This window comes from Cibotium barometz, chromosome 4 (assembly GCF_041138505.1).
Source record: "Cibotium barometz isolate CiBa-2024 chromosome 4, ASM4113850v1, whole genome shotgun sequence".
Taxonomy (NCBI): Eukaryota; Viridiplantae; Streptophyta; class Polypodiopsida; order Cyatheales; family Cibotiaceae; genus Cibotium; species Cibotium barometz.
In genome coordinates, this window is record NC_141049.1 from 65990208 (window position 1) to 66017401 (window position 27194).

The window sequence follows — 27194 nt, forward strand, 5'->3', positions numbered from 1 at the left end:
TGTTTCTCACCTCCACCTACTCTTGGAGCTCAAGGGTGGATCTCAAGGCCTACTTCCAACAAGAGCTCCCTTGCAAACTGGCTCTACCAAATGGTAGAGCTAGAATAATGGGTGTATTTGGAAATCCATTTTAAACCCTCCAATTCTAGAGTGAGCAAGTAGAATTGATAATTGGTATCTAAACATGATTTCCTTTTAGATTACACCAGTAAACATGTGTTAAGAGTGAGTGTTACAATTGTAAATTCTTGTAGTTTGAAAGATTGTTGAGTCAATGTTACTTTTTTTTCTTTTAGATCCCGAAATTGAGATAGTAGCACCAAGTGAAGTAGCTACGGAATGCCACAATCAAACTGTGGATGAGAGCTTCTCCCACACATTCAGTGATGTCCATCCAGAAGGTTTAAAGACAAATGCTGACAATGAAATTGGGGTACCTAAATCTCCAACAAATGAAGTAATGGGTGAGAGTTTCCAGCCCAAAGAAGAAGTTCCAAGAAGTACCGACACTGCTATCTCCAAGAACCCCTGCAAAGTTTGATGAAGAAAAGATGGTCGACAATATTCTCATTGATGAGCTGCTCCCTTACTTATTGCAGCTTGATGAGAGTGAAGATGTGCGTGAGATCATTGGCTCTAATCGCTACGGACAACCTCCAGTATCCAATGAAAATGAATACAGAGGTGTGGTAGATTTTTGGAAAAAGCGCAATTTAAATTGGTCATAGAAGACAATCTACACAGATAGGCTACCACTATCAGAGATTATACAAAAGTTTGTCGACAATCAAGAGGTATAAACGAGACAATATGAAAACAAAAGAGAAGAGATAATAGAAATTATGGCGTAGCTCTACCATGTGGTAGAGCTAGAATCCCTTAAAATCAAGCTCCACCATATGGGATGGCAGAGCTAGAATTCTATGTCTATATCTACCATGTGGTGGAGCTACCATCCATTGAAGTCTAGCTGTATAATTTCATGGAGCTAGCTAGCTCCACCATGTGGTATCTTATTGAGCTCTAGATCCACCACGTGGTGGAGGTAGCAGCCATGGTCTCTTCATGGAATTTTGGCCTTACCACATGGTGGAGCTAGTATCCATGTGTGGTAGACCTAAACCTATGGAAGTCATACAATACCACTAGAATTTTGAGTCTAGATCTACCGTTTGGTGGAGCTTGCATCCACTGAAGTCTAGCTCTATAATGTCCAAGTGGTGGAACAGAATCTAGAATGGATAAGTCATGGATCAAGAAATCCTTTTCAGCTCTATAATAGACAAGTGCTAGATCTAAAGTGAAGAGATAAAGTGATTGACGTTGGACTGCTAGCCATGCTAGACACCTCAATATGAGCAACAAGGCAAATATCTCGCTACATTGTCCATTTCAGACAAATAACTACACGAGTTTTCTTCAAAAAAGTTCATTTCTTTTGGGGTCTCCATGTTTTGTACAACAACAAGAATACATTGAAACTCGATGATAGCTACTACAATGTGTTCAACAATCAAGATGATAATCAAGATAATAATTGAGAGAATAATCTAAGTGTGTGATCTTGTGAGTACACAAAATGAACATGCTTAAAAAGAAGCTGAATACCTCATTCAACCAATACACCCCCATGACACTAGCACATTTTGTTACTCCCTTTTGTAATTGAATGTAAATGGTCTCTATTATAATAAAATATAAAGGGTCTTTGTAATCTGGCCATCTTCGGGAGCGTGTTGTTTAATTGTGTGCCTTTTGCAAGGCATTAAACATATTTTAACAAAAAATAATAAATTCATTTTCATTTACAATGTTTTATTATAATGGAGTCGTAGATGGAGTGCATCCTACTCTAAGGAGACTCCTTTTATCTATTGACAAAGTGCATCATACTTTAAGGGGACTCTTTAGTAGAATAAGCTTCATCAAAATGCAATCTTTTAACCATAATTTTGACAAAGTGCATCCTACTCCAGGAGACTCTTTCTATCTTTAATAATGTTAATCTGTAGCGATTGTATATATAAGTATACCTTCACCACCTCAATTTATAAAATCTTGTTCATTTTGTCTTGTTCATTACAATGAAGCTTTAAAATTGGAGAGTGCATCCTACTCTAAGGGGACTCTCAATATACAATCTCTTGTATCAATGTTTGTAATTGGGGGTCTAGATCAATCAAATGGTATATCTTGGTTTCTTATGGACTGTAGAATGGCCAAGTGGTGGATCTAAAAATCTTTAAATCCTCCTCAATGTGTTGTAGCTCCACATGGTAGAGCTAGCTCAAAATTCTAGCTCTACCATGTGGTGGAGCTAGAACCCCTTAAAATCGAAATTACACCCTCATGATACTAGCACATTTTGTTACTCCCTTTTATAATTGAATGTAAATGGTCTTTGTAAACGGTCTCTATTATAACAAAATATAGAGGGTCTTTGTAATTTGGCCAACTTTGGGAGCAGACTGTTCAATTGTGTATCTTTGCAATGCATTGAACAATTTTTAATACAATAAATAAATTCATAGATGGAGTGCATCCTAGTCTAAGGAGACTCCTCTTATGCATCCACAAAGTGCATCCTACTTTAAGGGGACTCCTTTTATCCTTTTATCTTTTGGTTGTTGATGCAAAAGTTTTATTATTTCTTTAGTAGAATAAGCTTCATCAAAATGAAAATTTATAATCGTAATTTTGACAAAGTGCATCGTACTCCAAGGAGACTCTTTCTATCCTTAATAATGTTAATTTGTAGTGGTTGTGTATATAAGGATACCTTCACCATGTCAATTTTTAAAATTCTTGTTTATTACAATGAAGTCTTAAATTGAAGAGTGCATCCTACTCTAAGGGGACTCTCAATATACAATCTCTTGTACCATTGTCTTTAATTGGGGGTTTAGGTTGACCAAATGGTAGAATCTGATCTTGGGTTCTTATGGACTGTAGAATGGCCAAGTGGTGGATCTAAAAATCCTCTTCAATTGTAAAATATACAAGTGGTGGATCTAAAAAATCTTGAAACCTTTCTATTTCTAAGATCAAGCTAGGTTCGATCTAGCATCACTTGATAAAGCAAACCATTTTTAAAATTTTTATAGGTTGAAAAAGGTAGATTCTAGATTAAATGCATTAAATTTTCCAATGTGGGAAAGGGATTTTTTCCAATTTACCTAATACGGTCTTAGGCTTCTATTTATAGGAAAAAGTGAGCCTCAAACCAAGCAAACTGATTCTAGAATTTTCCAGATTAGTTTGGTCAATTTTTAACCATTTTTGGATCAGTTCAGCTTACTTTTTGGAACTAGACTTGAAATAGGAGAGAGGAGAGATGAAATATCTCATTTTATTGATTTAAAATTGGGAGTAATGATGAGAAAAAAGGTGCCTCCTTCATGAGGGGGAATCCCCACTTTGAGGTGTCAAAATTCAGTTGTTTAATGTTTTCTTAGTCTACTCTTCATCTTATGTGAGTATTTACTCATTTTTGGGGGGTTTTTCTTTTATTCTTCAATTTATCTCCTCCCTACATTTGGATTAGTCTAATTAGTCCCTTAGAACCTTAATCCAAAATTTTTAAAAAATCTGGACCCTTAGGGGGTAAGGTCTTTTGAGCATATTATAATTTATTTCTAATGCACCTTAGGAAATTCTTTTTAAACTTCTGTTTTCCTGGATCTTTCTTGTAGTGTTCAGATGCAATTCGGACTCATTTCGGACCCGAAACTCTGTTATGGCGATTTTGCACTATCTTCGCCGGGACCCAACTTTGACGCACCGGGAGAACTGATTGCGATTGAATTTGAGGTCTAGCTCTACCATGTGGTAGAGCTAGAATGCATTGATTTAACTATGTACCATATGCAAATCAACAAAACCAATTACTCCAAGAAGAGACCATGATGAGAACCAAGGAGATAAACAAGTGTGTTGAATGGCGCTAGGACCCAACTTTGACGTGCCGAGAGAAGTGATTGCGATGCCCAAATCCATGCACGGAGTGATGTGGACATAGAGCAACGTCCCTAGCACAAGTCCGTGTGGTCCGTTCTCTGATGGGGTCCCGGATCCTCAACTTCTAACTGTCCGAATCCGAGTTCTCGAAAAAGATGCACGAGCGTGCCAAATGGCAAAAATTTCCAACCGTGGCCCAAACGACGCCGAAGAGGCATGAAAATAGAATCATGCATGGACAAATGTGTGGCAAGCAACCCGGATCTTTCTTGTTGTGTTCATATGCGATTTGGACTCATTTCGGATCCGAAACTCTATTATGGCGATTTTGCACTATCTTCGCCGGGACCCAACTTTGACACGCTGGGAGAACTGATTGCGATGCCCAAATCCATGCATGGAGTGATGTGGACATAGAGAAACTTCCCTAGCACAAGTCCGTGTGGTCCGTTCTCTGATGGGGTCCCGGATCCTCAACTTCTAACTGTCCGAATCCGGGTTCTCGAAAAAGGTGCACGAGCATGGTAAATGGCAAAAATTTCCAACAGTGGCACAAACAGCGCCGAAGAGGCATGAAATTCGAATCATGCATGGACAAATGTGTGGCAAGCAACCCGGATCTTTCTTGTTGTGTTCAGATGCGATTCAAACTCATTTCGGATCCGAAACTCTGTTATGGCGATTTTGCACTATCTTCGTCGGGACCCAACTTTGATGCGCTGGGAGAAGTGATTGCGATGCCCAAACCCATGCACGGAGTGATGTGGACATAGAGCAATTTCCCTAGCATAAGTCCGTGTGGTCCGTTCTCTGATGGGGTCTCGGATCCTCAACTTCTAACTGTCCGAATCTGAGTTCTCGAAAAAGATGCACGAGCGTGCCAAATGGCAAAATTTCCAACCGTGGCCCAAACGGCACCGAAGAGGCATGAAATTCGAATCATGCATGGACAAATGTGTGGCAAGCAACCCAATACTCCTAGGTATGTGTGCAATCCATCAATGGTTGGATTTTTGCCAAAAACACACTCCAAATGCATCAATTTGCGACTTCCTTTTCTCTCAAAAAACCAGTAATTTCACTCATTCAAATGCATGTAACTTGCTCCAAAATTTGTTTAAGGCTTGCATAGGGGTTGCCAATACATCCCTCTTTGTCAAATACATATGTCTTTTGCCAGATTTACATGTATTTCCACCATACATCAATGCTTCCAAGCTTTAATGGAAAGCTTTCAAAAACTAGAATTTTTTCTTTGCTTTGATTTGCACTAGATTGCTTTGTTCTTGCCTGTATCACCTGCAATCCACTCAAGGATGTTTAGAAGACCTTACCCGGTAGGCCAAGCTCTCAGATCTGATAAGAATCGGTGTGCTCCAAGCTTCACAGCTCCAATGGCAAGCTTCACAGCTTCTCTTCACAGCTTCTTCTCCCTCTTCACTCACTCACTCATAAACCCTAATAAACAGCACAAGGCTCTGATACCATGTTGAAAGAATGGTAGAGGGGGAGGAGACACACACACAGGAGCAAACCCTAATGTATATTGCAAACCCTAACCATAGAGGGAAGCCATCTCCACTCTCACACAATGCACAATACCATAATCCATAATCCACACAACACACTATGAGTTGTGTCCACACTCATCTAACCCTAGCTAATGTCCACACACTATGACCAGCTGGACACGCGGTCATTTATGTCACACATGTTCCTACCTAACATGCCAGCACATAGCATAGCTGGCTCACACTGACATCGAGCTTGAATCTCAACAGTATTAACGTCAATACCAATCAACGTCAGAGACTCAGACAGAATATCTCGCTAGCCATGATCTTGATAAGGCTAGGAGTTATTCATTATGTCCAACTCTATAATCATTCACCCTGGAATTTTAGGATTTCTTACCGAATTTTTAGACTTCTTAGCCGCTTTATTCCTAGGAACATAATTACAGCACCTTTATCAGTGATGAATCGTGTATATCATAGCATGTCTCCATCGCAGTATCCCCTTTTTATGCGTACGCGAATGAGGCAGTGACTTTTGGAGCCGAGACGCTCTATGTATATATCAAAAACTTTTAATAATAAATGATGTTTTGTAAAAGATTCCAAATTGATTTCATGGTTGTGAATATTGGTTAATAAAATTATCAGAGTGAATCTTGTTTTTAAGAATTATGATGGAATATTTATTTGTTTAAGAAATAAATATCAAAAAATAAATAGTCATAAATCTGATAACAAAGTTAAGTTGACAAAAATCTGGTTTTGTCTCAGAATCATGAGGCGTGCGGCCCATGCTAGGCAGCCGGATCCTCTTACCGATGATGAAGAGTTAGACCCAAACGTTCGTAAAGCCCTGCACCGATCCCAGCCTGGTCCCTTCAAGGGTGAAGGGGAACAGTTAGGAGAAACAGTGGAAAAATGGATCGAGGCAATGGAAGAATATTTTGATGTAACCGGTTATAATGAGAGGAGCACGATGGCTCTCGCCAGATTAAAAATTGTGGAAACAGCCAGGGTCACATGGAGGAACCATTGCGAGACAAACCGTCTTGACCGAAATACCCAGACCTGGTTAGATCTTAAGGCTTACCTCAGGAAGAGGTTCTATCCTCTGAGCTTCCTGGAAACCAAAATGAATGAGTTCTTGGAATTGAAGCAGGATAGCCAGACAATTGAAGATACCATAAGGCATTTGCCCTTCTCCTCAAATATTCTCCACTTTTGGATAAAGAGCAACTGATGGCCAGATTCATTTGAGGAATGAACGAGCCATTGGATACTGACAGTTAAGAATAAGTATCCTATCCCCAAAATTGATGAGCTTCAGGCTAAATGGAGCCTAGATCTTCACAAAGATAGATCTCAAATCAGGGTATTACTAGATTATGATTAATGATCAAGATATCCTGAAGACAGCCATCAATACTCGCTGAGATTATAAGGAAGCACCAACTCTTTGTAAAAAAGAGCAAATGCACTTTCTCTGCCGACCATGTTGAATACTTGGGCTTTCTGGTATCCACCAAAGACGGAATTTCTCCAGATTCCGCAAAAGTCCAAGCAGTCATAGATTGGCCTAAACCAAAGACAGTGAAAGAAGTTAGAGGATTCTTGGGATTAACTGGTTGTTAGTATAGAATTCTTATACCTAAGTATGCTCTCATAGTTTCTCCCCTAACTAATCTTCTCAAGAAGAATACCCCATTTCAATGGTCTGCCAGGTGTTAGAGCACTTTTCATAAGCTGAAGACTGCCTTGGTAACCAATCCCGTTCTGAAGTTGCCAGATTTCTCTTTACCCTTTGAGGTAGTAATGATGCTAGTGGTTTTGCCCTGGGAGGTGCGCTCATGCAGGAAGGTCATGCAGTGGCCTATGAATCCCAAAAACTTAGAACGCATGAGAGAAATTATGTTGTCCACGACCTGGAGGTACTTTCAGTAGTCTATGCCTTGAAGCTACGGAGACATTACCTACTGGGTCAAAGATTCACTTTGATGACAGATCATCAGAGCTTAAAGTGGATCTTCACTCAGAAGGATCTCAACATGCGCCAAAGAAGGTGGATGCAGACCCTGTAGGAATTTGATTTTGAAATCAAGCAAAGAAAATGTGGCAGCAGATGCCCTCAGTAGAAAAGCCTCCTTGCTTCCTTGCAATCACAGTGGTGACAAATCCATTGATTAATGAAGCAAGAGAGAAGATCATGCAAGATAGATTCTTTGGCCCTATTGCTACCCTACTTATGCAGGAAAGCAAAACTCCTCAGGAGTTGAACCGAGTTCAAGGGTACAGCCTGGATGATGGAATTATGTATTACAATAACAGGCTATGCATTCCCAATGATGAGGGAACTAAGGTTCAAATTCTGAATGAAGCCCATGACAGCCTTATAGCAGGACATCCAGGTTTCATCAAGACCTACACGTCTGTAAAGAAAAGCTTCTTTTGGCCTAGACTAAAAAAGGATAAACTTAATCATGTATGTCAATGCCTCATATGTCAGAAAGTCAAAGCCGAGAGAGTAAAAATGCCTGGGAAGTTACATCCATAAAGTGGGAATGTATCAGTATGGATTTTATTACTGGACTACCTTCATTGCAATCAGGTTACAACTCCATCTTTGTGGTAGTTGACAGACTAACCAAAGTTGCCCATCTGATTCCAGTAAAAGAAACCTACACCGCAGTGGATGTGGCCAGAGTGTTCCTCAAGGAAATCTTCAGATTGCATGGCCTACCCACAGGAGAATAGTAAGTGATCGAGATCCCAAATTCACGTCAAGATTCTGGACTACATTCTTCGAAGCAGTAGGAACTTTCTTGGATCTCAGCATAGCTTACCACCCCGAGACCGATGGTCAAACAGAAAGGGTGAACCAAGTAATCGAAGATATACTTTGGTCATGTTGGCAGAGAACCCAAGAAATGGCTAAGCTATCTGCACCTAGTCGAGTTTGCCTACAATGCCTCTTATCACCGAAGTATCAGGATGAGCCCTTTCAAAGCTCTGTATGGACAAGACTGCCTAATGCCATTAACTTGGTCCAACCCATTGATTAGGGTCGAGATGTCTAGACGGATGCTTGATGACATGGAGCAGCAGATGCAGTCAATCCGCAAAGATATAAAAGCTGCCCAGGATAGACAGAAGCAGTATGTAGATAAGAAGAGGTCAGACAGAAAATTCGAAGAAGCAGATATGGTCTTCATTCGAGTACGCCCCAAAAGAAGTTCTCTGTCTCTTGGGAAGTACAAGAAGTTATCCCCTAGATACTGTGGGCCATATCTGATTACAAAGAAAGTAGGTGACTTAGCCTATGAACTTCTTTTGCCTCCTCATCTCAAAGTATATAATGTATTTCATGTCAGCCTACTTAAGAAGTATGTAGTACCGATCCCGAATCATGTGCTTAAACTCTTAACTTCTTCAACCCAAGGGCAGATAGAACTCCAACCTGAAGAAATCCTTGATGTTCAAGAAAAGGTTCTCAGGAACAGAATTCAAAGAGAATTATTAGTCAAATGGAAGTTCTATCCTTTTGAAGATGCCACCTGGGAGAAAGAAGCTGAACTAATGCGAGATTACCACCAGTTTGCGAGATGAGGATATCTCGCATTTTTCAAGTGGGAGAGGATGTAAGATTCCTCCCCAGCCCCTCAAGATGTCCAGTATCTTCCCCTTTTCAAAATAATAAAAGATCTTGTTTCTACCTGTTTTGGCCTAGAGAGAGAGAAAATGTTTTAGAGAGAGGTAATTCACTTTTTAGATATCTTTGGATGGAAAAATATCCTTTCTTATTAAAATATCGTCATGGTGTCTTCTTGGAGTAATTGGTTTTGTTGATTTGCATGGTACACATCTAGATCAATGCATTCTAGCTCTACCACATGGTAGAGCTAGACCTCAAATGCAATTCTAGATCCACCACATGGTAGAGCTAGACCTCAAAGCATTCTAGCTCTACGATGTGGTCTAGGTTGGATACAGCTCTACCACGTGGTAGAGCTAGATCAAATGCAATTCTAAATGCTTGTTTCTTGTCATGTAAAGTAGGTCCCTTCTTAGAGTAATTGGTTTTGTTGATGTGTATGGAACACAGCTAGATCGATGCATTCTTGCTCTACCACATGGTAGAGCTAGATCGAATGCAATTGTAGCTCCTTGGTTCTTGAAGTAGGTCTCTTCTTAGAGTAATTGGTTTTGTTGATCTACATGGTACACAGCTAGATCGATGAATTCTAGCTCCACCACATGGTAGAGCGAGATCTGAAATGCAATTCTAGCTCCACCACATGGTAGAGCTGGACCTCAATGCATTGTAGGTCTACGATGTGGTCTAGGTAGAATACAGCTCTACCACGTGGTAGAGCTAGATCAAATGCAATTCTAGCTCCTTGGTTCTTATCTTGTGAAGTAGGTCTCTTCTTGGAGTAATTGGTTTTGTTGATGTGTATGGAACACAGCTAGATCGATGCAATTCTTGCTCTACCACATGGTAGAGCTAGACCTCAAAGCTTTCTACCTCTACGATTCTTGTTCCATCACATGGTAGAGCTAGACCTCAAATGCAATTCTAGCTCCACCACATGGTAGAGCTAGACCTTAAAGCATTCTATCTCTACAATGTGGTTTAGGTAGAATACAGCTCTACCACAGTTACATTCAACCTCAGCCAGTTACATTCATTGAAGTCTAGCTCTACCACATGGTAGAGCTAGAAGAATGCATTCTAGCTCCACCACATGGTAGAGCTGGACCTCATAGCATTCTAGCTCTACGATGTGGTCTAGATAGAATACAGCTCTACCACGTGATAGAGCTAGATCAAATGCAATTCTAGCTCCTTGGTTCTTGTCTTGTGAAGTAGGTCTCTTCTTGGAGTAATTGGTTTTGTTGATGTGTATGGAACACAGCTAGATCGATGCATTCTTGCTCTACCACATGGTAGAGCTAGGCCTCAAAGCTTTCTACCTTTATGATTCTAGTTCCACCACATGGTAGAGCTAGAGCTCAAATGCAATTCTAGCTCCACCACATGGTAGAGCTAGACCTCAAAGAATTCTATTTCTACAATGTGGTTTAGGTAGAATACAGCTCTACTATAGTTACATTCAACCTCAGCCGGTTACTGTTTAAGGCTGAAAATTAGATGCTACTTTTGTCTACTTTTTTGTCTTTCAATTTGTCATAATCGGATGTAGTGTGAAGTGTCTTTTGAAATCTGGATGGAAGTTAGAAATGTCATGCGAAGTAGTAGTGGTGATCCGCAATAGAAGAAGACGGATTTTTCATTCGCAGATATGGAGACTTATGTAATCAGATAGTTAACAGTTATTTTGACAAGGAAGATGTAGTGTGGTTTGTCAATTTGTTTGTCAATCTGTTTGTCACTAGTGCTGTCATTTAGTTTGTCAAATAGTTTGTCAGATAGTCTGAATTTCCCTTGGAGTTTGTGAAGGATGTGATAGGCACTAAACACTGGCGATTCACGGTGGTTTCAACCACAAAGGTTGATTAGGATGGAGCCTACAATAGGAGGCGAAATCAAATTCAGGAGGCGAAATCAGATTCAGATGCTGTTTTGAAATCAGATTCAGGAGGCGAAATCAAATTTAGGTGCTGTTTTGAAATCAGATTCAGGAGGCGAAATCAGATTCAAGAGGCGAAATCAAATTTAGGAGGCAAAATCTGATTCAGACATAATCAGGCTGTGCAAAAGATTGAAGAAGAATTAGTTTGTCTATTTTTAAGAAAGGGTGTAATTCGAATGACGGTGCTTATGAAGGGTGTTCAAGGTCGAGTTTGCTTTCTTCTATAAGGGGGATGAGTGCCAAGAAGATGCCGAGCAGCAGTTATGGTGGCGGGGTTACAATGGCAGTTACGATTTCTTGGAAGTCAGCAGATGCTGAATGGTAATACATTCTGGAGAATTCACAATAGCCTTCATATTCTTATTTTGTAAGATCAGTAGGGTAAGGCAGCAAGGTTCATAGCAAGGAGGATCATGGCGGATTTTGGCAGTATGGCAGGTTTTGACAGTGTAGTTTGACAACGCAGTTGACAGTTTGACAGTTTTTCTGATTTGCAGACTGAATTTGCTTTGCAGCAGCCAGAAGGTAACTTTTTATGGCAATTTTTTCAAGGAGAAGTCATAATATTTTCAATTTAGAATATTTCAATCAATTTTAAGCAGCCAATTAAATGAACTTTGTGGATCCCGGTATAGCATCTGTGGCTCTCCGTTTAGCAAATTTAATGGGTCTCGGATTGGTGTGGTGCATCTTTCTTGAGGGCTGAATATGATTGTTGTATTTTAATGACGTGATCATAATGGGAGGTAAAAAGAAGAAGAAGAAGAAGAAGAAGAAGAAGAAGAAGTGCAAGATTTGCATGAGTAGGAAGCATGAAGTGGATGATTGTCCGTGTGCAATTGATGTGAGTGCTCAAATAAAGATGCATGTAGGAAATGGTGTATGGTTGACCTGTGCACAAAGTTTCATAAAATCATCCATAAAGTGCATAAAGCATCATCTTGGGAGGAAATGGAGACTGCATTTGAAAGGTTGGCGGATTTTGAGGATGACTTAGAGAATGCATATGAATGGTTAGCTGATCACAAAGGAGACAGGCGAAAGTCATGTTCTAGTAGAAAAAGCATTGGGAAGTTACAAAAAGCATGTGAGAAGTTGAGGGATGCACATGAGGATGAGTTCAATGGGGAATCAAGTGATGACGATGACATTTGGGTTGGCATGGAGATTTAAATCCATCAAGTGGGGATACCAAAGATGGAGGAGAAGGAGGTGCAAAAGGAGGTTGGCCAAGAGAGCCTAGAAGAGCCCCTAGATACCCCTAACCTACCACTAGAGTATGCTCATGGAGTGGAAGAGGAAGATTCATTGCTCAACATTAGGTTACATATGTCACTTGCATCTGAGGAATGTTGTGAGGAGAAGCAGATCATACATAGCAATGATGTTGTGAGGAGGAGAAGCAGATCGTACATAGCAATGATGTTGTTCATGTCATTCAAAGCGCAATTGAAGAGGCGAATACCAAGATGAATGAAGAGGAGGATGTGATTCAGTTGTTTTTAGGTTCCATGGATGATGTGTGTGGAATTACAGATAAAGAATCAAATCAGGAGGAATTCCTTGAAATCAGATGTGTTGAAGAGGAATTTTTGGCAAATATGTCATTTCAAGAAGAATTTCAACCAGAAAGATCCGCACAGGAGGATTTGTAGCCCCAAAAGATATTGCAGAATTGATATTTGAACCCTATAAATAGATTTTGCAATCAAAAAACCAGTGGGAGGAATTTCTAGCAAGCAAGTGTATTTCAGAGGAATATGGCGGAACAAGAGCAAAATCCGTTCTTGTACATCAAAGCATGGTTGTTGCACATAATTGTTATGGTCACATTTCAGGTGCTGCAAGAATACCAGAGGAGTTTCCAGATGCTAATTTTGATAGTTGGTGGATTCAAGCGGATTTTTCGACTCATATAAGTGATATTGCAGATGATCAAGGAAATCAGAATTTTGACTCTGAATGTTTTGAAGGACGTATTTTGATGTCACAGGTTGATATTCAGCAAGGAGATGTTTCAGTTTGCAAAGAATTTGAACAAGTGGATTGATTTTTGGTCTGAATCAAATACAGGTCTTATGGATCAAATTGAGCAGGAGGATTGTCAAGAGCAAGTTGTTAAAGAGTATAAGGTAGGTTTGACAAGTTTGGAGGATCAGCATATGATGTTTGACATGCAGGATGATGCAATTTCAAGCTTTAGCTCGATGGATGTGCATTCTGAACGAGATGTGGGACACGTTGTTGTCAACCCAAACATACTTTTGTCAGAGGATGTGTGTTTTAAAGCTGATGAGCCAATAGAAGTGCATTCTTACAGAATGGGTTGTCAGATGTGGATGACGGGTTGTCAAAATTCAGATATTCATGTGTTGCAGATTTTGGAGTTGCAAATTGGTCAAAGAGGATTGCATTACACGGTGCATAATGATTAATTTCTATGGTTTGTAGATCAGGTTGCATCTAAACAGGTTCAGCGGATCCTAGCGGATTATATGCCGATTATTTTCCTGATTTTTATGGAATTTTCAGATTTCAGAGCAAACTTGGTTTGTATACATCTCAATAGGTTTCTTGCATATTTGTGAGATCCTTGTTCCCATCGTGCAACGGATTCCGGGTACTAGCAGCGGAAGTAGCACTTCTTGCGCGAGGCAGGGTCCCACACTCGGGGCCTCGTCCACGGATATCCGGACAAAAGACTAATCTGTCGGTTTTTCCAAAACCGAACCCGGAAAAACTTCCCTTATCCGGAAAGCACGGGCGATTCCACCAGGATAACTCTTTACTCTAACGTAGTCAAGATCATTACGGATCAACTGATCTGACTGCACCTTTAACGGTACTTGGTCAAATCAAGGAAGAAACTTGCACTTGGATCATTGGGATCAACGCTTTTTTCCCCATCAAGAGGCACAGCCGTTGATTCCTATCCATAGAACAATTTCTATCCGGGATTTACTTCATCTATCGTAATAATAGAAATTAAATCTCGATTTACGGATCCATCAGTCCAGCCTAACCCCATCCGATCCCATGGGTTAGCCAACCGCCCAACCACTGTAGTGATGGGATCCAATTTGGAATTTGGTTAGGTTTTGTCCCGGGTACCAAGGAAAAGAGTTCCAAGGCCCCCTAGCCGGAAGTTCATGCAAACATAAAACTAGTCATACCACTTACACACCCAATATGAAATTACCTTTTTCTTAGCATCAACTAGCTTTAAAATAATCCTTTAATAAAACCATTATGTCACTGATGACAATCCTCAAAGTCTCTGGTTGAATCCTTATTTCCAGTCATTCTTTCATCGGTGTACTTATGGCATCATTGGCAACCAGAACGCTCACCACTTGTTCTCTCAGGGGCCTTTTCCATAGTCCCTAGCTCATAGTAACCGGCAATATATTCATATAATAGAATGGAATCTCCGTGGAAGATCAGCAAGATCAACCCACAGATCCATATAAAAGAGCCATGGACTCATCCGTTGAGGACCAGCAAGGCCAATCAACCAGATCCATGCCCGGTTTCAGAAAACAACTCTTTCTCCTTGTTCCAATATCTTCCACGACGCACGTGTGGGTATCTTCGGCGACCCAGAGCCCGAGCACCGTATGGTCAGCACCCTCTAGGATCCTTCGCAGGTGACCTAGCGCTTCACTCATAGGCCGCTTCCTTGGTCCCTCATCCACCGTACCGGAAGCTCACCATTTAAATCGAGCCGAGGCTGGTCAAGACCTCGATCGACCTTGCTACGCGAGACGTCCTCCATTGACTCTCCGTCAGCAGTTGCAACTTTATCAGTTCAGTCTTCATGACCTTAATCCTCAAGACGGTCAAAATGCTTCTCCAGCATTCTTGACATAAAACAGTCATTTACAAACAGTCACAAATACAGTTTCTATAACGAACTCTTGTCTTTCCATATTATCCACTCTCGGACCACATTACTTATTCCACATTCCATTCAGTGTGTACTCGTTCTCATCCATTCACATTACTTATTTATCCATATTATCCACTCTCGGACCACATTACTTATTCCACATTCCATTCAGTGTGTACTCGTTCTCATCCATTCACTCATATAGACTACATTATCTCACATACATCTTCATATTCATTATTCTACATACATATCCATGTTCGTACGTCCACATCATACATCCAATTTCACATTCATACATACGCATCTACATGCATACATTCACATCTACATTCATACATCCATACCTCCATTTCCACATCCACACATCCACATTCATATTCATACATCCACATTCACATGCATACATCCATTTTCACATCCTCATTCATACATCCACATTCACATACATACATCCACATCCGTATCTACATCCATACATTCACATCCACCTCTTCATTCACAATCACATCCATACATCCACATCTACATACATACATCCACATCTACATACATACATCCATACATCCACATCTATATACATACGTCCATTTTTACATCCTCATTCATACATACACATCCACATACATACATACACATCTGTATCTACATCCATACATCCACATCCACATCAACATTCACATTCATACATATACATCTACATGTATACATCCACATCACATTCATACAACCATATTACATCCATTCTCATCCTAACACATCCCATATACATCTTAACACATCCTAACTCATCTTAACACATTCTATCACATCTCATACACATCTTATCACATCTTTTTACATCTCATACACCTCTTATCACATCCTATCACTTTCCATACGCATCTTATCAAATCTTATCACATCTCATACACATCTTATCACATCTTTTTACATCTCATACACCTCTTATCACATCCTATCACTTTCCATACGCATCTTATCAATTCTTATCACATCTCATACACCTCTTATCACATCCTATCACTTTCCATACGCATCTTATCAATTCTCATACATCTCATACACCTCTTATCACATCCTATCACTTTCCATACACATCTTATCAATTCTTATCACATCTCATACACCTCTTATCACATCTTATCACATTTCATATCTTTTTTTTTTTAAAGAGAATTCTTATATTTGATATAAGATTTCTCTACACATTTATTTATACATAAATTCCATTTAAGGAGACTAACACTTTCGAAATTAAAATCAATCTTTTATGCATCTTCTTATGCATAAATTCAATTTGGTAGGAAATTACACTTTTAGAATAAAAGAATTTCTCTTATGTATCTAAGTTAAGCATAAAATCCATTTATGAGGAAAATCACACTTTTAGTATAAAAAGAATATCTTTTATGCATACCTATATGCATGAAATCCAATATGATAAAAGTAACACTTTTGATATAAAAAAATTTTCCTTTATACATACTTCTATGCATGAAAATTAAAAATGATAAAAGTAACACTTTTAATATAAAAAATTTTCCTTTATGCATACTTCTATGCATGAAAATTAAAAATGATAAAAGTAACACTTTTGATATAAAAATTTTCTTTTATGCATACTTCTATGCATGAAAATTAAAAATGATAAAAGTAACACTTCTGATATAAAAAATTTTCTTTTATGCATACTTCTATGCATGAAAATTAAAAATGATAAAAGTAACACTTTTGATATAAAAATTTTCTTTTATGCATACTTCTATGCATGAAAATTAAAAATGATAAAAGTAACACTTTTGATATAAAAAATTTTCCTTTATGCATACTTCTATGCATGAAAATTAAAAATGATAAAAGTAACACTTTTGATATAAAAAATTTTCCTTTATGCATACTTCTATGCATGAAAATTAAAAATGATAAAAGTAACACTTTTGATATAAAAATTTTCCTTTATGCATACTTCTATGCATGAAAATTAAAAATGATAAAAGTAACACTTTTGATATAAAAAATTTTCCTTTATGCATACTTCTATGCATGAAAATTAAAAATGGTAAAAATAACACTTTTGATATAAAAATTTATCCATTATGCATACTTCTATGCATGAAATAAAAATGGTAAAAATAACACTTTTGATATAAAAACTTATCCATTATGCATACTTCTATGCATGAAATAAAAATGGTAAAAATAACACTTTTGATATAAAAACTTATCCTTTATGCATGATATTAAAATTCAATTTCTCCATGATTGTAATGAAATTCTTTCAATTAATCTAGGATGATAATTCCTAGAATATGGTAGGAAGTACTCTTTTTATGCTCTGAATGAGATTATTTTATGCATAATTTTTATAAAAATTTTGCCATAGCTCCGCTGCTATGACTGATAAATCTCAATTTTTCTAAGGGATAATGCTTATCATTAAGGAAATAATTAAAATGATCTCTAATTGGATTATTAATCCATAATGGATTGAATCATCAATATACATAAACTAAAAGCATAGAAAAAAGCCATTAATTTGACCTCAAGCATAGCTTAATCTTGGGTTAAGGAAAAGCTTTATGAAAAGCTTGATTTGGATTGAGAACGGGTCATGAGTATGACCATTTCTTGAGTGAGAGAGAGAATTTACATAAAAATCATTAGAATTTAAACATAAATGAAAATTAACTTCAATAGCATTTATTAAATTATGTAACTCTTCACTACTATTCAAACTTCAATAGCATTTAAAAAACCATACCAATTAAACTTCTCAAGCTTGAGAGGGGTTGAGAAGAGAGAAACATTGAGAAATTATAGAAAGATCAATATTCACTAATTACCTTACAACTTGCTTGATTCTTTGTTCACGGTAGAGGCCCCCAACCAATCAATTGGTTAAGTATGTTGATGGAGGCACTAATGGGGATTGAAGAAAGAGGGAAGCTCCAAAAACTAGTGAATTATTAAATGAATTCACAGTTCTTGGCTTAGGTGGAGTAGAGTAACGATGCATAAACACTATATATTTTTCAACAAGGGGGAAGCTTCTATTTATAGGAAAAATTGAGCTCCTAACCAAACAAACTGATTCTAGAATTTTCTAAATCAGTTTGGTCAATATTTGACCATTTTTAAGTCAGTTAAGCTAACTTTTTGGAACTAGACTTAAATGAGGAGAGAGGAGAGATGAAATATCTCAATTTTTATGAGTTTAAAACTCATTCAAGCATATGAAATATGCACCTCCTTTAAAGAACTCCCTTTCCTTACATATGTGTCATAATGGAATCATTTTAATATTGCTCATAGTTTTTTACTAATAAACCTTGTACATTTTCAACTCTTCATCTTATGTGAAATATGCACCTCCTTTAAAGAACTCCCCTTCCTTACATATGTGTCATAATGGAATCATTTTAATATTGCTCATAGTTTTTTACTAATAAACCTTGTACATTTTCAACTCTTCATCTTATGTGAAATATGCACCTCCTTTAAAGAACTCCCCTTCCTTACATATGTGTCATAATGGAATCATTTTAATATTGCTCATAGTTTTTTACTAATAAACCTTGTACATTTTCAACTCTTCATCTTATGTGAAATATGCACCTCCTTTAAAGAACTCCCCTTCCTTACATATGTGTCATAATGGAATCATTTTAATATTGCTCATAGTTTTTTACTAATAAACCTTGTACATTTTCAACTCTTCATCTTATGTGAGCATTTACTCATTTTTGGGTATCTTCTTTTACAAATTGGATTTATCTCCTCCCTACACATGGATTGATGCTGTTGGCCCATAGGAACCTTAATTGGACCATAATCCAAAAATTTCTGAAAATCTAGACCCTTAGGCTAAGGTCCTTTATACCCATTTCCAATTGATTCCAATTGCACATTGGAAAGTTCTTTTTGAATTTCTATTTCAGGGGAACTTATTTTAATAAGATGAGATAATTTTCTATCCAAAAATATTAAAAATTTGAATATTCTCTCTCTAGAATATTTTCTCTCTCTAGGTTAAAACAGTTAGAAACAAGTCTTTTATATTTCTGAAGAGGGATTGATTACAGGGGAAGATGCTGGACATTTTGAGAGGATGGGGAGGAATCTTACAATATTGGTGTCACATTTTCATAGCAGATGGCCAAATAAACCTACACAAGTTGATTGAGACTAATTTTGATCACTGGAGGATTCAAACGGAATGTCAAACTCTTATGAGGGAAGTTGCAAAAGTTGGTGATCAAGTTGACTATTTGGCAGATTTGGGTTCAGATTTATTTGACAAAGGTAGTTCTGATAGTATTCAACTTGGAGGATGTCAAGTGCAGATATTTGATGAATGTGAAGCAAGTTTTACAAATCTGATTATGTCAAAACAGGTGTGGAGGATTAGATCAGATTCAAGGCAGAATTATGATGCATAATTTTTAAGTGTTCTGGAAGTGTTATTTGATTTGATAGTCAGGTTTCTTTCATTCAGCTTGACAAGGGAGTATGGTCCGATTTTCAAAATGTGGAGGAAGCATGTTTTCAATGACAAGGCAAGAAGTGAGATCAATAGACAATTGGTAGTGCAGCAAATTAGTCAAAAATCTGCAGTGGAGCATTATGTTTCAAATGGAAAGTCAGCAAATATGCAAAATTTCAAAGAGGAGGATGTTCTGATGGCGTTTATGCTGATTTTGTTTTATCTTTGCAAGATTATTTGCCTATCTAGTTTACGGATCAAGGGATTGTGTATCCGAAGTCAGCCTATGGCTCAAGCCACCGAGCTGTGCCAACAAGTGTTTAAGGCTGAAAATTAGATGCTGCTTTTGTCTACTTTTTTGTCTTTCAATTTGTCATAATCGGATGTAGTGTGAAGTGTCTTTTGAAATCTGGATGGAAGTTAGAAATGTCATGCGAAGTAGTAGTGGTGATCCGCAATAGAAGAAGACGGATTTTTCATTCCTCGCAGATATGGAGACTTATGTAATCAGATAGTTATTTTGACAAGGAAGATGTAGTGTGGTTTGTCAATTTGTTTGTCAATCTGTTTGTCACTAGTGCTGTCATTTAGTTTGTCAAATAGTTTGTCAGACAGTCTGAATTTCCCTTGGAGTTTGTGAAGGATGTGATAAGCAGTAAACAGTTACATTCATTGAAGTCTAGCTCTAACACATGGTAGAGCTAGAAGAATGCATTCTAGCTCCACCACATGGTAGAGCTGGACCTCATAGCATTCTAGCTCTACGATGTGGTCTAGATAGAATACAGCTCTACCACGTGGTAGAGCTAGATCAAATGCAATTCTAGCTCCTTGGTTCTTGTCATGTGAAGTAGGTCTCTTCTTGGAGTAATTGGTTTTGTTGATGTGTATGGAACACAGCTAGCTCGATGCATTCTTGCTCTACCACTTGGTAGAGCTAGACCTCAAAGCTTTCTACCTCTACGATTCTAGCTCCACCACATGGTAGAGGTAGACCTCAAATGCAATTCTAGCTCCACCACATGGTAGAGCTAGACCTCAGAGCATTCTATCTCTACAATGTGGTTTAGGTAGAATACAGCTCTACCACAGTTACATTCAACCTCAGTTGGTTACATTCATTGAAGTCTAGCTCTACCACATGGTAGAGCTAGAAGAATGCATTCTAGCTCCACCACATGGTAGAGCTAGATTTCAAAGCATTCTGGTCAATACATTTATTAATCTTGCTCTGCCACACCCGGTAGAGATAATATCCATTGAAAAACTAGCACTAGAATACTTTGAAGTCCAGCTAGAATGCATTTATCTAGCTCTACCATGTGGTAGAGAAAGACTAATAAATGTATTGAGAGCTCCAAGATGGAAATCCTCTTCATCTCCTCCATAGTGTTTTCATGGATATATATTGTGATTTTTGAATATGATATTTTAAGTTTTTTTCTAAGTGTAAGAATACAATAACTATAATTAACAATTGTGGTTTTTGTTGCAGGTGAAAGATGTCTCAGAAAAGAAAAGTGGTGGAAGTTCCGATCAGTGTTATCTTTGCCTCTGCTAATCAACGACGACAGTGGTACTTATATATTTGGGATCTTCAGGATTCACAATTTAACAAAATTCATCTATTTGTTGCTAGTGATGTGGGCGTGGATCTAGGACCAATGACTCTATCTTATATTTCTGTAGAGTTGATTCTCATCTCGATATTGAATGCATAAATATTGGGGTACCTGGGATCCATGAGTATCAACTAGATCCCAAGGCATTCATTATTGAACGAATAGAAAGAGATACACAAGATACTATGTTCTCTCGAGGGTGGAAGTTAGATTGTACAAGTCAAGAAATAACTCTTGAAGAGTTGCAAGCTTTCATTGCTTATTGTGTGAAAGGCAAACAAAAAAAAGAGAAAATGCCCTCTAAAAATCCAGTTCAAAAAAAGGCAAAAAGCAGTACAGGTATTATGGATGTAGATGAAGCAGTTCTTAAATCTACAGTAGAGAAAACAGGCTTGGAAAATTCAACAAAAATAAGATTTGTGGATCCCAAAGTTTTGGAAAATGAGGTGCAAAAGGCACTAAAGAGTGATACAGGGAGTATGGAAAAATACTCTAAGTATTTTCCATTCAAGTACAAAGAGTATGAGATCCCTGTAGATCAGTGTTGGCTAGCTCCTGATCACTATAACTCCCGTCAAATAGAACCTCACCGTGTGGATGAATGCATGTTATTTTTTGGTGCAAGTGCAAACAGGCCAGGAGCGTGTGCATACTTGATGCCTGTAAAGAATGCTGGCAAGAAGAAAGGAATTCCAATGAAACTAAGTGAGGTAACAGAGGAGAAACTCACTGAGTATTCATATTGGATTATTGATGGCCAACATTCCATCTATGCTGCAAAATTCTTACGGTATCAAGAAATGGAAAAAGATGGTTGTGCTCAAGACCTGATACAAGTGTATGAAAAAAGGAAGGCTCGAATTGTTGTAGATCCAGAGCCACAAGTTGCACGGCCATATCTGCTATAGCTAATGAAGAGGCCCAATCATTATATGTCAAACAACCATACTATGATGTCTTGCAGCACTTGAGGAGTCAGTGGATCATCAATAATTCTCCGTCAAGGCCAGCATCTGGAGTAACAGAGGGCTCATCATCTCGTGTAGACTGGGATGTATGTCCATATCCCTTACTCTCTTATAATTATATGTTTTGAAAAAAATACTTGATTTTGATCTTTTTTTCTTTTATTTCTTTGCAGAAATTTTTGCGAATGGCTAGAATTACGGTGGGAGCATCCTTCATTTCAAAGCAGTCTCACATGGTCATTTACTCTGATGAAGTTTTCAAAGGCTGGCTTGAAATCATGGAGAAGCAAAACAAGAAACCAACTGCCACAGTTTTTAGATGTCTTGCTGGGCTAGATGAACAAGAAGTCAAACAAATACAATCAGAAATCAGGTCTGGAAAAATTGTTCTTTCAAAGGGTACTAAGGATGTAGATGTAATTGACATGCCAGCGCGTATCAAGCAGCTCAAGCAAGATAAAATTATTCAAGATGCATTGCTTATAGAGTTCAACACTCTGAACAAGGACAAACAATGTCAAGATTGGTCAGAATTGACTATCACCTATAGCATCAATGAGGTTGTATACTCAGTTCTTTTGAAGTTATGTGATGTGTATATAAAGTCAAAGCTACAGGTTGGATCAAAGAAGATTGATTTTCCAGTAGAAGCAAGGCAATATGTGGAGTGGAATATCAGCCTTAGCAAAGAAAGTTCAACCTTGTCCTTGGATCTTCCTTGGTGTATTTATGCTGTGAGTCTTCCATTCGATGGGAGTTACTACTTGAAGCGCCACCTCAACAATCCAATTTCCATTGGGTTATGTGTTCTGGATAACACTGAAGATTTGGGAAGAAATATGTATTGGGATGTGGAGTCATTTTGTAATCTTTTGAATGGCATTATGATCATTATAGCAGCAGGTAGATCTTTGCCATCCCAATATGTGTTGCTTACCTTTCTAAATATTACAGATTTTATTCACTTGCAAAATGCTTTTAAAAATTTGAGTGGCATAGCAAAGGAACGGTATAATGGGGCATTGCATTTTCGATGTGACAACTGATGCATTGGTGCAATAGAGTTCTTCACATCCTTAGTGTTTTTTAGTAAGGGAGATGCCTTTCAAGGACTAGGAGATGTTCCTGATCCAGGTACACAAGCGACAATATTGGATACTTGACTTCTTGATATAGATAATGAAGATGTTCAAACTATCCCAGACATTGAGTTTCTAAGAATCAAGAAGAATCTTTTGATCAAGCAATGTATTCGGAAGTATTGCAGAGAAGGCTGCAAGCTTGTTGATCTTTTCAGTAATGGCTATATCATCGAGCTAGGGCTAGCACTAAATAAGGAAGTGATTTGCCTAGTGGAGAGTATTGAAGATCCAAGAAAGATGGGAACAAGGCTTCTTGACTTTGCAAAGTCAAGAAATGAGCAACCAGTTCCGCCTATTACTAACAATCAAAGGAATACCACGGAAAGATCGAGACATGGTGAAGTTCGTTCAGCTCGAGATTTTTTGGATTTTGAAGACAGTATGTAACTTCTTAATGGGCTTTCCTTGTATCTTCAATACTTTGATTTGGTGATGTTTTGACTTGTTATATCCTTGGTTCATTTTTTAGTAGTATTTAGTTCTTTTGATTTTATACAATGCTTTTATAATTTTTGTAGCTCTCTCCAAATTGGGCTTTGGAATCTAGAATCACCAAGTTATGGATCCTAACATGTTCATTGACAAATTCACTTTTTACATAACCAATTGGTGAATTTGGAACGCCTACTTAGTGGTCGCACAATGGCCAACTGGTGAATCTGAAAATCTTGCTAATAAATCTAAGATGATAGAGCTAGAGATCCTCTCATTTACTTCAATCTTACCATGTGGTAGATCTAGATTTCAATAGGTCTACAATTTGGTGGAGCTAACTACCTCTTCAAAGTGGTGGACCAAGAATCCATTAAAGTCTAGCTACCTCTTCAAAGTGGTGGAGCTAGGCCAATGCACCCCCCCAAAGACAGTTTTTGCAGAGCATCCATTTAAGTCTAGCTCTACCATATGGTAGAGCTAGGCCAATGCATTTCTAGCTCCACCACATGGTAGAGCTAGTTCAAACGCAATTCTAGCTCCTTGGTTCTTGTCACGTGCGATGAGCTAGAACCCATTGAAGTCTAGACCTAGAACTTATGGAAGTATACTGGATCCACCCATAAAGAAGCTATCTTGATCCCCAGCTCAACCACGTGGTAAAGCAAGACTTATAAATTCTAGCTCTACCATATGGAAAATCTAAAACATCTAAAATTTTAGCTTTACCATATAGTTGAGTGGTTTTGTGTTTCTCACCTCCACCTACTCTTGGAGCTCAAGGGTGGATCTCAAGGCCTACTTCCAACAAGAGCTCCCTTGCAAACTGGCTCTACCAAATGGTAGAGCTAGAATAATGGGTGTATTTGGAAATCCATTTTAAACCCTCCAATTCTAGAGTGAGCAAGTAGAATTGATAATTGGTATCTAAACATGATTTCCTTTTAGATTACACCAGTAAACATGTGTTAAGAGTGAGTGTTACAATTGTAAATTCTTGTAGTTTGAAAGATTGTTGAGTCAATGTTACTTTTTTTTCTTTTAGATCCCGAAATTGAGATAGTAGCACCAAGTGAAGTAGTTACGGAATGCCACAATCAAACTGTGGATGAGAGCTTCTCCCACACATTCAGTGATGTCCATCCAGAAGGTTTAAAGACAAATGCTGACAATGAAATTGGGGTACCTAAATCTCCAACAAATGAAGCAATGGGTGAGAGTTTCCAGCCCAAAGAAGAAGTACCAAGAAGTACCGACACTGCTATCTCCAAGAAATCAGTGTTGACAATTGTGTTGGACCTGAATGGTCTACTACTGAAACGTTGTCAACAACAACCATCTTCAATACATGAATCTATTCAAATGGATTCAAAACGATATATTGTACTAAGGCCAGGATGTATCCAATTCTTGAAGATTTTATTAAAAAATATTAATGTTGGGATCTGGTCAACAGCGACGACAGAGAGTAATGTTCTTCAAATATTGAGAATATTACAAGACAGGGTAGGAGAGATATTGCCTTTTTTTGTAGTTTGGGCTCAAGAGGCTTGCGAGAAGGATAAAAGTGAGAAAATAGCTAGACCTGATAATGCAACAGTTCAGGCAATGTTCAAGCCATTGTAAAAAATCGCTTCATGTTTTGATTGTGATGCTCGTAGAACGGTTCTTATTGATGACTCTCCATACAAGGGATGTGCTTCTCGTGATAATAATTGTATATATCCTGCAAAGTTTGATGAAGAAAAGATGGTCGACAATATTCTCATTGATGAGCTGCTCCCTGACTTATTGCAGCTTGATGAGAGTGAAGATGTGCATGAGATCATTGGCTCTAATCGCTACGGACAACCTCCAGTATCCAATGAAAATGAATACAGAGGTGTGGTAGATTTTTGGAAAAAGCGCAATTTAAATTGGTCATAGAAGACAATCTACACAGATAGGCTACCACTATCAGAGATTATACAAAAGTTTGTCGACAATCAAGAGGTATAAACGAGACAATATGAAAACAAAAGAGAAGAGATAATAGAAATTATGGTGTAGCTCTACCATGTGGTAGAGCTAGAATCCCTTAAAATCAAGCTCCACCATATGGGATGGTAGAGCTAGAATTCTATGTCTATATCTACCATGTGGTGGAGCTACCATCCATTGAAGTCTAGCTGTATAATTTCATGGAGCTAGCTAGCTCCACCATGTGGTATCTTATTGAGCTCTAGATCCACCACGTGGTGGAGGTAGCAGCCATGGTCTCTTCATGGAATTTTGGCCTTACCACATGGTGGAGCTAGTATCCATGTGTGGTAGACCTAAACCTATGGAAGTCATACAATACCACTAGAATTTTGAGTCTAGATCTACCGTTTGGTGGAGCTTGCATCCACTGAAGTCTAGCTCTATAATGTCCAAGTGGTGGAACAGGATCTAGAATGGATAAGTCATGGATTAAGAAATCCTTTTCAGCTCTATAATAGACAAGTGCTAGATCTAAAGTGAAGAGATAAAGTGATTGGACTGCTAGCCATGCTAGACACCTCAATATGAGCAACAAGGCAAATATCTCGCTACATTGTCCATTTCAAACAAATAACTACACGAGTTTTCTTCAAAAAAGTTCATTTCTTTTGGGGTCTCCATGTTTTGTACAACAACAAGAATACATTGAAACTCGATGATAGCTACTACAATGTGTTCAACATGCAAGATGATAATCAAGATAATAATTGAGAGAATAATCTAAGTGTGTGATCTTGTGAGTACACAAAATGAACATGCTTAAAAGCAATACCTCATTCAACCACTACACCCCCATGACACTAGCACATTTTGTTACTCCCTTTTGTAATTGAATGTAAATGGTCTCTATTATAGTAAAATATAAAGGGTCTTTGTAATCTGGCCATCTTCGGGAGCGTGCTGTTCAATTGTGTGCCTTTTGCAAGGCATTGAACATATTTTAACAAAAAATAATAAATTCATTTTCATTTACAATGTTTTATTATAATGGAGTCGTAGATGGAGTGCATCCTACTCTAAGGAGACTCCTTTTGTCTATTGACAAAGTGCATCATACTTTAAGGGGACTCTTTAGTAGAATAAGCTTCATCAAAATGAAATCTTTTAACCGTAATTTTGACAAAGTGCATCCTACTCCAGGAGACTCTTTCTATCTTTAATAATGTAAATCTGTAGCGATTATATATATAAGTATACCTTCACCACCGCAATTTATAAAATCTTGTTCATTTTGTCTTGTTCATTACAATGAAGCTTTAAAATTGGAGAGTGCATCCTACTCTAAGGGGACTCTCAATATACAATCTCTTGTATCAATGTTTGTAATTGGGGGTCTAGATCAATCAAATGGTATATCTTGGTTTCTTATGGACTGTAGAATGGCCAAGTGGTGGATCTAAAAATCTTTAAATCCTCCTCAATGTGTTGTAGCTGGATGGTAGAGCTAGCTCAAAATTCTAGCTCTACCATGTGGTGGAGCTAGAACCCCTTAAAATCAAAATTACACCCCCATGATACTAGCACATTTTGTTACTCCCTTTTATAATTGAATGTAAATGGTCTTTGTA

General features: G+C 38.0%; 1 pseudogene; it reads left to right on the forward strand.

Moving 5' to 3' along the window:
• Nucleotides 1-12016: 12016 nt before the first annotated feature.
• The window catches only part of LOC147639525 (uncharacterized), a 66441-nt pseudogene continuing 51263 nt past the window's right edge, over nucleotides 12017-27194 (forward strand).